The following is a 14,573-nucleotide window of genomic DNA, read 5'->3' as shown; positions in this document are numbered from 1 at the left end:
ATTCATGAAGCAATAAAACTGAGGAGAATGCATAAACAACATCCTAGGTGCTACAGATAAGAAAGCTGTATACCAATGGATATTTTTCAACCCACTCATCCAAATATTAATTATTGTGGTGTTTCACCTGGTTGCATGTAGTAATACATTTTTTCCACTATCTTTATTTACTGATTTAAGTTATAAGATCAAAAGGGAGCTGTTGCTTTTGAAATTCTAAAGGTCTTAATGTTTGAAAATCTTTATAATTCAATCAAAGGATTAGGTAAAGTCATGGAGGACTACATAATAGCTGAATGAAGCTATTCATTTAGGACTGGATTTGGGGTGGAAGCAGAGTCCCATCCCACAGGCTTTAGCTTTCAATCTGACATCTAGATTGTCATTGAAGGATGGGGTTGCTATAAGACTATTATGTTCAGTGTCTAAAGCTACTCAACTATACCAGTGAATGACATCCATATGTGTAGAACCAGTTATATGCAAATACTGTAAAGTAAATTGCACATTGGCCACTAACATCAGAGGAGACCTCTGGAGTGGGACAGGGGAAATCTGCAAAAATTTCTCACCCTCTTCCTCTGGTGATGGAAATGCCCTTCTGTGGTCAAAAGTATAGTAAGATATGTGTCACTGTCTGTTGTAACTACATGTACACACAAAGATATGGATCATTGGTTGAAATAAATATGTTTAATTCAGTTTAAACTCCTGTCACCAGCTCCATCTATACATTGCTCCTCAATTTCCTTGATGCTTTAACACAGGGGTGTCAAACCTGTGGCCCACAGGCTGGATCCGGCCCACAGAGGCTCTACGGCAACTGACTATTGTCTGCTTCATTCTCCCTTCCCTGCTGTGTTCAATCGCCATTTTGTATTTCTCACCAGCAATCAGCTTGCCACCAAAGCAGCCTTCATTTGCTCCTTCTCTCTCTCCCCTCCTTTTCCCAACAACAAGCTAGCATTAGGCTGAGTGTGTGTGTGTCTAGCCCAGGTTTACCTAGGAAATTTCCGTTGCTTTTTCTTTCACATTTTCCTTTGATTGGGGATCTTGAATTTAGACTTCCTAGATAGTAGGCTGATACTAATGATTTTCCCAAAGGGAGGAGGAGAGGAGGAGCCTTAGCCAATGAAAGAGCCTGGCTCTATAGCTCTGCTGGGTGATTACGTTTGGCAGACTCAACTAATCACCCTGCAGAGCTACTGAGTCCAGTCTCTCTTCCTTCCTGGCTAAGGCTCCTCTCTCTCCTTGTGCCCTGGGGGAAGGAAGGAAAGAGCTCCAGCTTCCTTTGCCCAGTCCTCACCATCAGAAGAAATACAAACAGCACTTTTAAGACTAGCAATGTTTTATTGAAGGTATGAGCTTTTTGCCTTGCTACAGAGAGAGAAAGAGGGAGGAAGATTTGTTGGGCTTGTTATGGGTGCAGCTGGGTTCCCCTCATCTTTTTCATTGTATTCATGCCCTCCAGTCTTTCTCAATAGGAAAGTATGTGAACTATTTAGAAGAGAAATAACAACAAGCTAGCATTAGGCTGAGTGCGTGTGTGTCTAGCTCAGGTTTACCCAGGAAATTTCCATTGCTTTTTCTTTCACATTTTCCTTTGATTGGGGATCTTGAATTTAGACTCCCAGATAGTAGGCTGATACTAATCATTGTACATGGCTGTCTTTGTTCTTGTACTGCCACATAGGAGTTGTAGTTATTTTTCTGGAGAAGACTATAGTTTTGCAGTCAAGCACATAAACCTCAGTCTGTGCCATGGAGCCTTCACATAATCTTGACCAGCATATGAAGCAATTTATGTACAAAAGCTCACAATGCCCAGCTGCTTCCATGTTTTCCTCTGAGTCTGAGGCTCAAAGCATTTACTATGAGATCTTTGTAATGAATGTCAATAAATCAAAAGTAGGTTTCCAATTTAAAGATGTGCACACTTGAACAACATTTGAACAGAATATTCAAGATTGGTACAGCACAGACATTGTCTGCCACTTTTGATGCAATAATTCATAGCCAGAGATGACATTTATCAGATTGTAAAACAAATATTGCAAGAGTGATAATGTTTTAAGTTAAAAAAAAATTACCTGCACCCCCTTTATACAGTTTATATGTTCGCTACCTGGCATTACATTTTATGACACACATGGCCTGGCCCGACAAGGTCTCATTTATGTCATATCCAGCCCTCATAACAAATTAGTTTGACACCCCTGCTTTAATACATGGCACTGATCCATCAATATCTACAAAGTTTTGTTCCTGGCAAGAGCAAGATACTTTTGCAACATTTTTTTGTTCCATTTGTACCACTGTAGCTAAAACCAAAGCACAGAATCAGGATGCTCATCAAATGTGCCAAGAATGCTGGGTTCTGTCCTGTCACCGGCTCCACCTATACATTGCTCCTCAATTTCCTTGACACTTTAACACATGGCACTAATCCACTATCTGCAACGTTTTGTTCCTGGCAAGAGCAAGATACTTTTGCAACAAATTTTTGTTCTATTTTGTACCATTGTAGCTAAAACCAAACCATGGAATCAGGATGCTCATCAAATGTGCTAAGAATGCTGGGTTCTGTCTAGGAAAGGAGGGGAAAATGTATGTAGAGGTTTTCAGTGCCAAATGAATGGAGGCACAAGCAGAAATGTCAACTAGTAAGTACTCCATGCTGATTCTGTTCAAGTTGGTCAGGCATCTTAGTCTTGATGAGCTCCACCTGCCTCCTTTAGAGGATAAATCATAAGCCATCTTTTTGGCATCTTATTAGGGATAGAAAGCACATATGAATACATTGCATGTTCACTAGAATATAGTAGGCTTCAATTTAATTATGCAAATAAGCAATTTGGAAGGTTTTCTTATTTGATGTAACATATAAATTGTATGGCAGAAGGGTTAACTATTTCATCTATGCTGCCAAAAAATGACTCAAGATGTTAAGACCATCAGTAATTACATTTCTCAATGGTTGCTATTCTTACTCTGACTTTGCAGCAAAAGCAGTCTCATCCAGTCTGACAGTGATGCATTTTTGGGCAATGGGGAAAATGTGGATTAAAAAATGGAATTTGGAGAACATGGAATAAAAGGGATAGTGACCTGAAGGCACAGAGAAAATGTGTGCAAAAGAGATAATTGGGAGGGACTAGAAGGAGAAACCTTGGAAGAGTCAAGGGCCTCAACACCAGGGGGTGGAGGAAGAATTGGGAGAATGGCAGGAGAAAAAGCAGAAGGAACAATGTTTCACAGTTGGATTCAATTAAGTTTTTCAACACATCTTCTCATTGTGGTTTATTTTTAATGTATCACTTTTCTGTTATATTTATTGTGTGGTGCAGCTTTTTATTGTGCTAAGCTACTTGGAATCTGATGACAAAGTGGGAATGGAGTATTTTAAATGGTCTTTGTCCACCAAATTCTGTATTTCTATTGCATTCTGAAAGTAGACAGTGAAGAGAGTGAAAAAGAAATTCTGTTGGTATTGTCATTTTTACAGGCGATATATAGTATAAAGTTAAAAAAAGATTGGGTATGAGTACAAAAACTTGATGCAAAGCAATCTTAAAGAATGACATGATAATCCAGTTATTTTGGATTCAATTGGATAATGCTCAGATAAAATGACCCAGCAGTAATGACTATTCTGGATAGGGCAAAGTAAAGTTAAAATATCCTAATGATGACTGTAAAAATGTCATTCGGTTGGACTGAATAAAGTTACAGCTCATTTGCAAAAATCTTTGAACCAGAGTGTGCATAATTTTTAAGGACTTCACCAAACCATATTTTGTTACATACAGAATTATATGGATGCTGAGGCAACATACAGAAAAACTGGATGAGCATACATTACAGCCTGGTATTTTCCTTTTTTAAAAAAATCAAGCAATAATTGAGGATGTGAATGAAGATTTATTCTCAAGTAAAGATTCACTAGATAGAGTGTGTAGTTACACAGGGCAGGAAGGAGAAGGGATGGGATTTGTATTTGAAATCAGATATGGGACTGCGGATTCATGCATCTGGGCTTGGGGACTTCTGTTGGGGAAAAAAAAAAGATTTCTGGTGACATCCACAGCCTGCAAGATCTTGCTCTGTTCTGCAAGGCATGTAAAACTGAAATGTTCTGCCAGGCCTATGGTTGAGGACAGCAATGGCTCACACTGTGGCTCTCATTACAGCCTCCTCCATGACTAGCCCCTGATTCACCCAAGGGAGGGAACAAAGTGTAATTTTGTGCCATCGTTAAGTCCTGCTGCTTTTATTGTAAACTGAAACTAATTGTTCTGCATATCTTAACCTGTTGTACACTGCCCTGGGCCCTTTGGGGAAGGGCAGATAATAATAGTAACAATAACAACAGCAATAATAATTAGCCTCATTCATTGCATCTGGCCTCCAGTCCTACTAAAGGCCATGTGATAGGATATAAATTCAAATTGATTGACTATCTGATAAAATATAAGATTGCAGAGTGTTCAAAGCACAACACTCAAGCAGAATTTGAACTTGGTGTATTTGAACTTGGTGTATTTGTATGCTGAGGAAACAAAGTTACACACTCAACCTTTTTTAATCTTAGTAAGCTAATGTGAACCCTTTATTGTAAGGAACTCTATTGTAGACATGATAGAGTACAGACAGGATTTTAATTTAGTCTAACTAGCTAAGAAGGGTGGAGATGCAGGAAGCATGCCCTACTGCCATGGTAGCAAGGCGGGTGGAGATGCAGGAAGCATGCCTTACTGCCATGGTAGCAAGGCAGGTGGAGATGCAGGAAGCATACCCTACTGCCATGGTAGCAAGGTGGAGAAGAGAGTGTGCGAAAGAAGGTGTCAGCTGGAAAGAAGGAAGATTCCATGGGAGTATCTGTCTACACATCAAAGAAGAAGAAGAAGACATTGGATTTATATCCCGCCCTTCACCCCGAATCTCAGAGCGGCTCACGATCTCCTTTATCTTCCTCCCCCACAACAGACACTCTGTGAGGTGGGTAGGGCTGAAAGGGCTATGGCTGACCCAAGGCCATTCCAGCAGGTGGAAGTGGAGGAGTAGAGAATCAAACCTGGTTCTCCCAGATAAGAGTCTGCACACTGAACCACTACACCAAACTGTGCAAAGGAATAACTTTGGAGTAGTAGAAAGAAAGGATTTATTTAAAGCATTTTTAAGCTGTCTTTCCACCCAATCAGGGTTCACAAGGCAGCAAACATAAAAAAAATTAAACAATTAAAATACAATTAAAATTATGAAGTAATTCAATTAAAAACACATAAACAAACACTAAAAGCTCCAGTAACTGTTACTGGGGATATGCTGGATGAAGTCTTCACCTGCTAGCAAAAGACACTGATAGAGAGAAAATAATCTCCTTGAGGAAGGTGTTCCAAAGTTTAGGTGTCAAAACCTAGAGGGCCCTTTCTCCAGTTCCTACCTGTCTAGTTTCATTTGGTGGGGGCAACTGAAGCAGATCCTCTAAAGGTGACCAAAGTGAACAGGTAGATTCATATGGAAGAAGGCAGTCCTTGGGGTATTTTGGTACCAGAACACACAGGGTTTTAAAAATCAGCACAAACATCTTAAACTGAGCCTTGAAGCAAACTGGAAGCCAGTGTAGATGGCACAAGACTGGAGTGATATTATTCTTTGATCCACTCAAGTCAACATTCTGGTCACAGTATTCTATACCAACTGTACAAAATGAACAAGTTCTGAATTACTTATCTCTGGCTCTACATAATTCTGAGGCTTAGAGAAAGTGCAAAGTCCTTCCCTTACAACACTAACAATATCTTAGTCATATATCAAATAATCATGGATGATCCTACTGTGCAGATCAAAAAAAATCCACAAGGGCTAGGGTTTATATTTCTGGGTTTGTAGAAAAATATAAAAATACACACAAGAAGGGACCTGAGAGGACTTGCTGGAGGCATCTCATTTTCTCTTTTCCTACAACTTCATTTCCCCTTCCTTGAAAGCCACCATACTTTCTCTTTGCCTGCTTCTTTCTTTCCTTCCTACCCAGTTGCCAACCTATCTTTGTTTGCACCCCTACCTCTAGCTATCCCTCCTTCCCTCTCTGGGAAAAATATGGTTCAGGTGCACATGCCAGCTTCTGGGTCAGGCTCAGGTGAAAGGTTGTGGACCCCCAAATATCTGTGGAGGGTGCCTCATTTTATCCCATATCTTCTTCCCCACACTATTTCTTCTTCCCTAATCAACCCTCATCTTCTCACATTTTCCTGCCTCTCTCTTTCCTTGACTCCCACCTACCCACCTGCCTTTTATTCACTGCTATCTTCAGTTTCATTTATTATTAATTTACCTCCAGCTTTTCTTCACAACAGGGACACAAAAATAGCTTACATCATTCTCATCTCCTTCATTTTTATCTGCACAACAACCCTGTGAGGTAAAGTTAGGCTGAGAGTATGTGACTGGCCCAATGTCACCCAGTGAGCCTCCACAGATTAGTGAAGATTGAACCCGAGTCTCCCAGATCCTAGCCTGAAATTCTAACCAATGTTCCACACTGGTTTTCATAAAGTGGCTACTATTGAACAGTAGCAAGTAGCCAGGTTTAGGTAAATGATGTGGTAGCAAGTCACCCATTGGTTGCTGCCAGGGCTGGCCCCTATATGTCCCTTCCCTTAAAGGTCAAAACACCTATGAACAGAACCTTCCCCCTCCCCTGCTTTTTACTGACAGAAACCTGAAGGATGGCAATAAAACTGTGTTTGCCTAGCAGTGGTCACTGTGGAAATGTGGTGGAATGGAGTTCTGGAACCTCTTTCTGGAAACAAAATTCTCAAAAAAAATGTTTTAAAGTTCATGGGGGGCACCCATGTGTTTCTCTTTCATATCCCTCTTGAGATTTTGGCACCTCTTTTACCAGAAAAAAAACCCTGGATAGATTTCAGATTTTTCTCCAAAGATGGTGTATTTTTCGGGTAAGTAGAAATATCTCTTTTGTCTGTTCATGGCTCCAATCTCTGTATTAAGTATTCACAAATTTGGCCATGTTGAGAATTAGATATACTAATTTTGAAATATGGGGTTAACCCCTCCCCTCCCCCGGTACACAGGGAAAAAAACATGTTCAGGCAAAATTCTGAGTTGCTGCAGCAACCCAAAAAGCTGCCCAGCATTGTGGGGCCCCCTCCAGGAATTTGTGTACTTTCTCCACAAAATTGTTACCTTAGCCATTGCTAAAACATTGCATTTTACTTTTATTCTTATTGATTTCAAACTCCTTGTACTGTCGTCGGTGTGAGTACAGGCACCTTAAATACAGTTTCAGTGGGTAACCATGTTGGTCTTCAGTAGAACAGTTAGATTCAAGACTAGTAGTGTCTTAGAGACTAACGGGACTTGAATCTAACTGTTCTACTGCAGACTAACATGGCTGCCCTCTGCAACTATCTTCATAGAAGGTAGCATGTTTAGCTACATGGAATAAATATTCATCACCCTCCCCAATAAAACAAACAAACCCTTGCACAAGTACAAAGTGATATTACCTTTCTTACCATATGCAAAAGGCTGAGCATTATACTGAAAGAACTGAGAATAAAAAGTCCACAATAAACTACATATCTTACAAACTATGGCAAAAAACTGTGCCATGTTAAACTGCTCAAACATCTAGACTTGCTAGCTCCCAGGTCCAGGCAATTTTGCAGGCTCCACCCCAACAGCAGCCAGCTGGGGGTGGGGGGAAGCTCCACCCCAACAGCCATGATGTATCTTTAGATCTCGACAAGTTTATATGAAGTATGCAAATTCTTTATATTTTAGATTGTGTTGCTCCTTTTAATCTCAGAAGGACTCGAAACTGCATTGGGGGGGGAAGTGAGGAAGCAGAGCCATATGGCACTTTCCAGTGAGTGTGTGAGAGAGGAAGAAAGCACAGTCCCTCTGTTTGTTTTGCACTAGTTTCAGAAGTCGTTTGTATAGTAATGTGGATAGTAAAGAGTTAACTAAAACCTGATTCTGGGATGGAGGAAAACTCCACCCCCTAGACCTCTGGCTTCCTTCCTTTCATTTTCCTGAAGAAACTGGTTGAAATACAGCAGATTGTTACATTCAGCAGCTTCTGTGAGTAGTGATTTACCACTGTTCCAATGAGATCACAAAGTGTGGGCTTGCAAATTGTTTATTTTGGCTGCTTTGTAAGTGTGTCTGTGTTCACTTTCTATAATATAGTGCATTCAATGCATGGAGGAGACAAGGTTGCAGTGATCATAGCTCTTTATTGAGTTAGAGCATGGTAACGCATAAACTAGGAGACTGGTAAACAAGGTCAATGGGGTCAACTTTATACAGTCCTGGGATCCTGTGTTAGAATGCCATTGGATTGTTTGAACCAGCAGGGGGCTTCTGATTGGACCAGGGCAGCAGGGATTTGAATCCTACTGCCCATTGTTCTTGATTCCCCAAGCTCAGTACCCACGGCTCCAATGAGCCAGGCAAGAACACTGGTAAAGGAACATAAATACGAGTCCGCATACACAACACTTTCATTTACTGGAAGTGCAGCAGCTTGGGAAATCTTTGAAGGCAAAAAAAGAAGATGAGGAAATGAATACTATATTCAGGGGAACAACAATGCTGCACTTTAATTTTTTTTAGGAAATTGGAAAGTCTCCAGGCTCCACCCCCAAAATCTCCAGGTATTCCATGAGTTGGACCTGGCAACCCATCTGATCACCATCTTATATTTGCAAGCAGAAACAGATCCATGAGAAGTTCTCTGAAGTGGACTTTTTCATAAGGAATCAACACATTTACCAGGATTTTTACAAAAAAGAAAGCAAACCATCAAGAACTCACAGCTCTTCTCCCTGAAGAAACAGAAAGACAATACCCTAAGACTGATTTCACACTCAGCTTACCCTGCTGTCACGTTCCTCTCCTCCGTGCAGCGTCCTTCGGATTTCCCCCTCTCTGCTCCAGAGCTGCAGTAAACTTCGTGGGTTTTGCGCAGCAAATGGAAACTGCTAAAAAACAGTTTCCATTTGCCCCACAAAACCCGCGATGTTTCCTGCAGCTCCGGAGCAGATAGTGGGAAATTCGAAGGACATTGCATGGAGAAGTGGAACGTGACAGTGGGGTAAGCTGAATGCGAAATCGATCTATGACTCTTGTTGGTCTCTAGGGTGCTACTGGACTCAAAACTAACAGGCCTACTAAATAATTCTTTTGGGACTGGAATTTGCTTCCATTCATAAAATAAAGCAACCTGCAGTGTCAACACTGGTCATTCTTTAAGACAGAAACCCTGTCTACATTTGTGTCTTGTAAAGAAACTGAGTGAAATGTCTGTCACAACAATTTCTCCCCCACCACCAGAGAGGGAATGCTTATATTTTTTCCGATTTTTAAAACTCCAAATGTTGATTATGGCAGTCAATGTGATCTGTGTTTTCTCAGTTAAGATAAATTAGTACACATTCTGTAAAATGCTGACTGGAAGCAACGGCCTTTTGTAGATATTCATCTTTTTAAAAGTACACATGAACTTTGTTCTGAATGCACAAGATAAATGCTATATTAGCTCCCATTTAGGACTCCTAATAAATTATACCATCTGCAAAGCAATTTTTAAACAAAGCATTTTGAGGTCAGTGTGACATAAAAATCAGACCGTTTCTATTTACTACAATACCCATCTTGAGATGAATAGACCATACTTGGATTGGACATTAAATTACACGTTTTTCCTAGCATAAAAATTAAAATGAATTATATTAAGTTTTTAATTTGGGGTGGTACTTTGAAGTTTAATAATACTATGATTCTTTGATTGAAGAAACAGCTTGGAAACATGAGAAGGATTAGTTGATTTTGTACATAAAGTCAGTAGTCAGTCATACAAGAATTACACCTAATTCACATGCAGGTATGAGTGAGTGGGAAGACCTAAAATACTTGGGTTGTTTGACATTTTTTAAAAATTAAGTATGATGTTAATAATGTATATTTATTCAACTGCACAGAGCAAACTATTCTATTCTGTATTCAAGCTTTCTAAAAACATTGAAATCAATGTGTGATTTTTTAAAATTAACGGTTGTTTCTGGTGTCATCAATGACAATATGGGCACTATCTAACAGGTTCCTATGACAGTTGCGGAACAAATTATGAAAGATTTCCTTTTGTATGTGTGTGACTTTTAGAAAGAAATTGCCAACACTAGTCGAGGAAGGAACAGAGAAGTATGATATTTTTGTCAGTAATCATGGTCTGAGGTCTGAGTGACAACAAAATTTATTCAGCAAAAGAGCTAGAATTAGGAGGGGAACTTCTCTAACTGCTGCAGGAAAAGCACAGTCCATTCTGAAAAAAAATTAGTCTGTTATACCAGCTTTTGTTGTATACCTTTAGTTATCCTGAAACATGACTAGTTTAAAAGTGTGATATTGTCCTTTATACAGCAGACTCCATAAGTGGCACAATTGGGCTTTTGCCATGGCCCATGTCCTATCGTGGTATAGTGGCTAAGTGCATGGACTCTTATCTGGGAGAACTGGGTTTGATTTCCCACTCCACTTTAAGCTGCTGGAATGGCCTTGGGTTAGCCATAGCTCTTGCAGAGCTGTTCTTGGAAGGGCAGCTTCTGTGAGAGCTCCCTCAGCCCCACCTACCTCACAGGGTGTCTGTTGTGAGGGGGAGGGGAAGGTAAAGGAGATTGTAAGTCACTCTGAAATTCAGAGTGAAGGGTGGGGTATAAATCCAATATCTTCTTCTTCTTCATCAACAGTTCATAGGATCATTTGGGGCATTTTCAGGGTAACCTAAGAGGTCACAACAAGCACTAGGAGATAATTTCCATTTTGAATACCCCTATCCTGGATGGCCTTGACCTGAATGGCCCAGGCTAGCCCAGTCTCATCAGATCTTAGATACTAAGCAGGGTCAGCCCTGGTTAGTACTTGGATGGGAGACTGCCAAAGAACCCCCTGGTCACTATGTGGAGACAGACAATGGCAAGCCATCTCTGTTTATCTCTTCCCTTGAAAACCCTATAGGGTTGCCATAAATTGGCTCTGACTTGACAGCAGTTTCAACCATCCTCTGTTTCCATATCAAATATCACAAAGAACCTCAGAATCCTGGAAGTTTCTCTACAGATGTGTAATGTCTCTGCATTTTGCTTGTGTGGGCTACTCTGCAGAAACAGAAATATAGAAAAGGCTGATCTTTACCAGTTACCACAAAATTATGAGTTTATGACACACTTTACAAAATCATTCCCATCAATTTACTTGACAGTTTAGATGGAAGAAGGGGCATGGGCTGTTCTATGCTTTACAGTTCTGCTGAAGAATGTATTTGGGTTTGGCTGTGGTATGGTGGTAAAGTATATGCTTTGGATGCAGAAAGTCCTTGACATATCCAGTTAAAAGGGCTGTGTAGAAGGAGAGGTCAAAGATTTCTCCTTTTAGACCTTGGAGTTCTGCTACCAGTCAAGTAGACAGTGCTGACCTTGATGGACCAATGGTCTGACTCAGAATAAGGCAACTTCATTGTTCAGGTATTTTGTCTAGCAAGGATTATTTCTCTTATAGTATTAGAGCTGATTCTATTTTCTGAGATATAATGTTTATTGTGACTATCAAATAAATCCATTGAGTGCAAAGAAACTGTCGCACCTTTGTTCAAAGAATGCAGCATTTGTATTTAATGGGGGAAATTAATGACATCATTACTTATGTTCTTTGCTGACCTACAGATCTATTCTATCACCTTAAGGTACTCAGTGAACAACCATCCTGTCTTATTTCCTGTTCTTAGTCTCAGTAGAGTTGATCTGCACTGACCCTTCCAAAGTATCTGTAGTATTATAAAGTGAAGCCACTGAGATAGCACTTTTATCCTTAGTTAGTGTGTTATAAAGACAATTGTAATCTATTATACATTGCAGAATATCTACAGAGTACTGATGACCTTGGCAATAAATGCAAGCTTTGGACCATATCCACACACCCCAGTAGAATGAAGACTCCCCCCCCCCCAAAAAAAAAAAAAGTAATAAAAGGATGTGGAGAATAAAGAAAAGAGTGTAAGGAAGTAAGGATGGAGAAATAGTTCAGATCAGAAAAAAAAATAAAACCATGGGGATAATTAGATTACTTCAGATGAATACAAAAGAGTTGGTACTACTGTAGTAGATGTCTGAAAGAGGTCTGCACACAAAGGCACACACACACACACACACAGATATTCAGTCCTAAATGAAATAGTGATCTATGCCAATAAAAAGTAATATCTTAAACTTCTATAGAATTTTTCCCTCAGGGTATGGTCTCCTATAACATATTTGGTTTTTCCTTACAGCTTTTGGGAGTAACTTTTCAGGATCAGTAAGAAAGAGACAAGAAAAATTCTGTTTTGTAAGTGGAACTCCACTTGTGTTTCCTAGGATCCAGTACAATAGAAGAATCACAGATTATCCTGAATAGCATTTGAGCCCACAACCTCAATTATCTGATCAAGAGACTATGGGCGTTTTCACACTGACCTTACTCGGGAGCGACGTCCCTCTTCACCACGCAGCGTCTGCGCGGATTTCGCACTAATTGCTCCGCAGTACCCGGAAGAGCTGCAAAGTCCCGCGGCTTTTGCGTCGCAAATGTAAACTGGCTTTTGGCCAGTTTACATTTGCGATGCAAAAGCTGCGGGACTTTGCAGCTCTTCCGGGTTCTGCGGAGCAATTAGTGCGAAATCCGCGCAGACGCTGCGTGGTGAAGAGGGACGTCGCTCCCGAGTAAGTTCAGTGCGAAAATGCTCTATCTTTCTCCCTCCTTTATTTTATCAAAAAGAGCTCAAAACACTAACATGTAAAGGTTTGGAAATTTATTGAATTTGGAGAAGAATTTAATGTCAGTATTAATAGCTTTTTTGAGATAGCTCTCCCCCCCGCCTCAATGCTTCTCACAGCCTAACTCGATGAGCTGCCACAGATCTGGTCCATGCACCACCCCACAATGCACACAGCTGGGGCTACCTCCCTCCAGTATTCCCCACCTCCTGACCTGCAAACTATGGTGAGGGTAGAAAAAATAAAATTCATAACTGGGCTCTATATCTTCCACTCATTACACATATATCTGTTCCTGGGGCATCAATGGAAGTCACATGAATCTATCTTGCTAAAGTTACACATGTGTCATTCTGCCCAGTGTCTGGTTGGCAGATCTCACTAAAAATCCTTAGTACTTTTATCCTGAGTTCTTCATGGAAGATAAATAGGGTATAAATATTATAATGCACACAGAGAGACTCAAAGCTGCTGCTTATAACTGGAAACACAAACATTAAAAAAAATAGCAAAGCCCAGTAAAACTTTTAAAATAGCATTTAAATTGGAGCATAATAAGGCCAGTGATACTTGAAAAAAAATACATTCAGGCTGATAGGCAATAATGGGGGGAAAGCCTCATATCACCAAGTTACAGCTATTTATTAAAATATTTGCCAAAAAAATCATTTAGGATTTATTCTATAATAGAGCCACTTAATTTATTTTATACCCTAATCTTAGTGTTCAAAGGGATAAAGTTGCATTTTATGCTGTGAGAATGATTTTTTCATACAGATTATTTTCTCTACATTTGTGTAACCATGGAGTATAAACTTTTAGAATGAAAAATGAAGAACACAGGATTTGAGCAGGATTAATTTTATTTTCAGTCATATCCATGTAGATAATACAGAGTTTCACAGAGTCATGGAGTCTTAGAATGCCAGGCCCAGGAGAAGAGACATTAAAGTGCAATTTTGTCAACTCAGCTTGCTCTGAAGCAGAATCCATTATACTTAAGCAGCTGAAAGCAATCTAGATAAGGTTATATGGTTTCACTCTGGACCTGAAGAATGGGAAACAAAACAGAAATATTTGCAGAATGAAAAACATTTGCAGTTTGCATCACCTTCAGAATTTTCCATAATTACCAGATGAACCTGGTCCCATTCTATGGATAAAAATCAAAGATATGACTATTCTGTTCTTAGGAAATCCTTTCAAACTAGTACCTATTCGTTGCTGAAATGAGATGCACTAAAGTACCTACTGTATCCATGGGCTTTACATAAAATCATGAACATCATGAGACTAGGACTGATTCCCCACTAGCCTTGTCCCCATCTCATGCTCCTCTTCTCCTTGGGGCTTCCTTCCGATTTTGCACAATCTACCCCGCGGCTGCAACTCACTCTGCCTCTTTCGCACAGCAAGCAGAAACCAGTTTTTAGAGGATCTTGCTTGCTGGATGAAAGAGGAAGAGTGAGTTGCAGCCCTGGGGCAGCTTGTGTGAAATCAAAAGGAAGCCCTTCGGAGAACAGGAGTGTGAAACTGGGACAAGGCTAGTGGGGAATCTATCTTACTAAATGAAATGTGTCCCCCATTCCATAGCAGGGGTGCCAAAACTCTTACAGGTTCAGATTACATCTAGGGATGCCACAAACTTTCCCAAGAATAAGTTCACCAGGTGAACATCATAACTGAAGGTAGCAAATCTGATGGGCTGCTCCTGATCTCCTGGTGAATTTGCTGCTA

The sequence above is a fragment of the Heteronotia binoei genome, chromosome 2 (genome assembly GCF_032191835.1).
Source record: "Heteronotia binoei isolate CCM8104 ecotype False Entrance Well chromosome 2, APGP_CSIRO_Hbin_v1, whole genome shotgun sequence".
In the NCBI taxonomy this organism is placed as follows: Eukaryota; Metazoa; Chordata; class Lepidosauria; order Squamata; family Gekkonidae; genus Heteronotia; species Heteronotia binoei.
Note: the sequence above shows the minus strand (reverse complement) of the source record.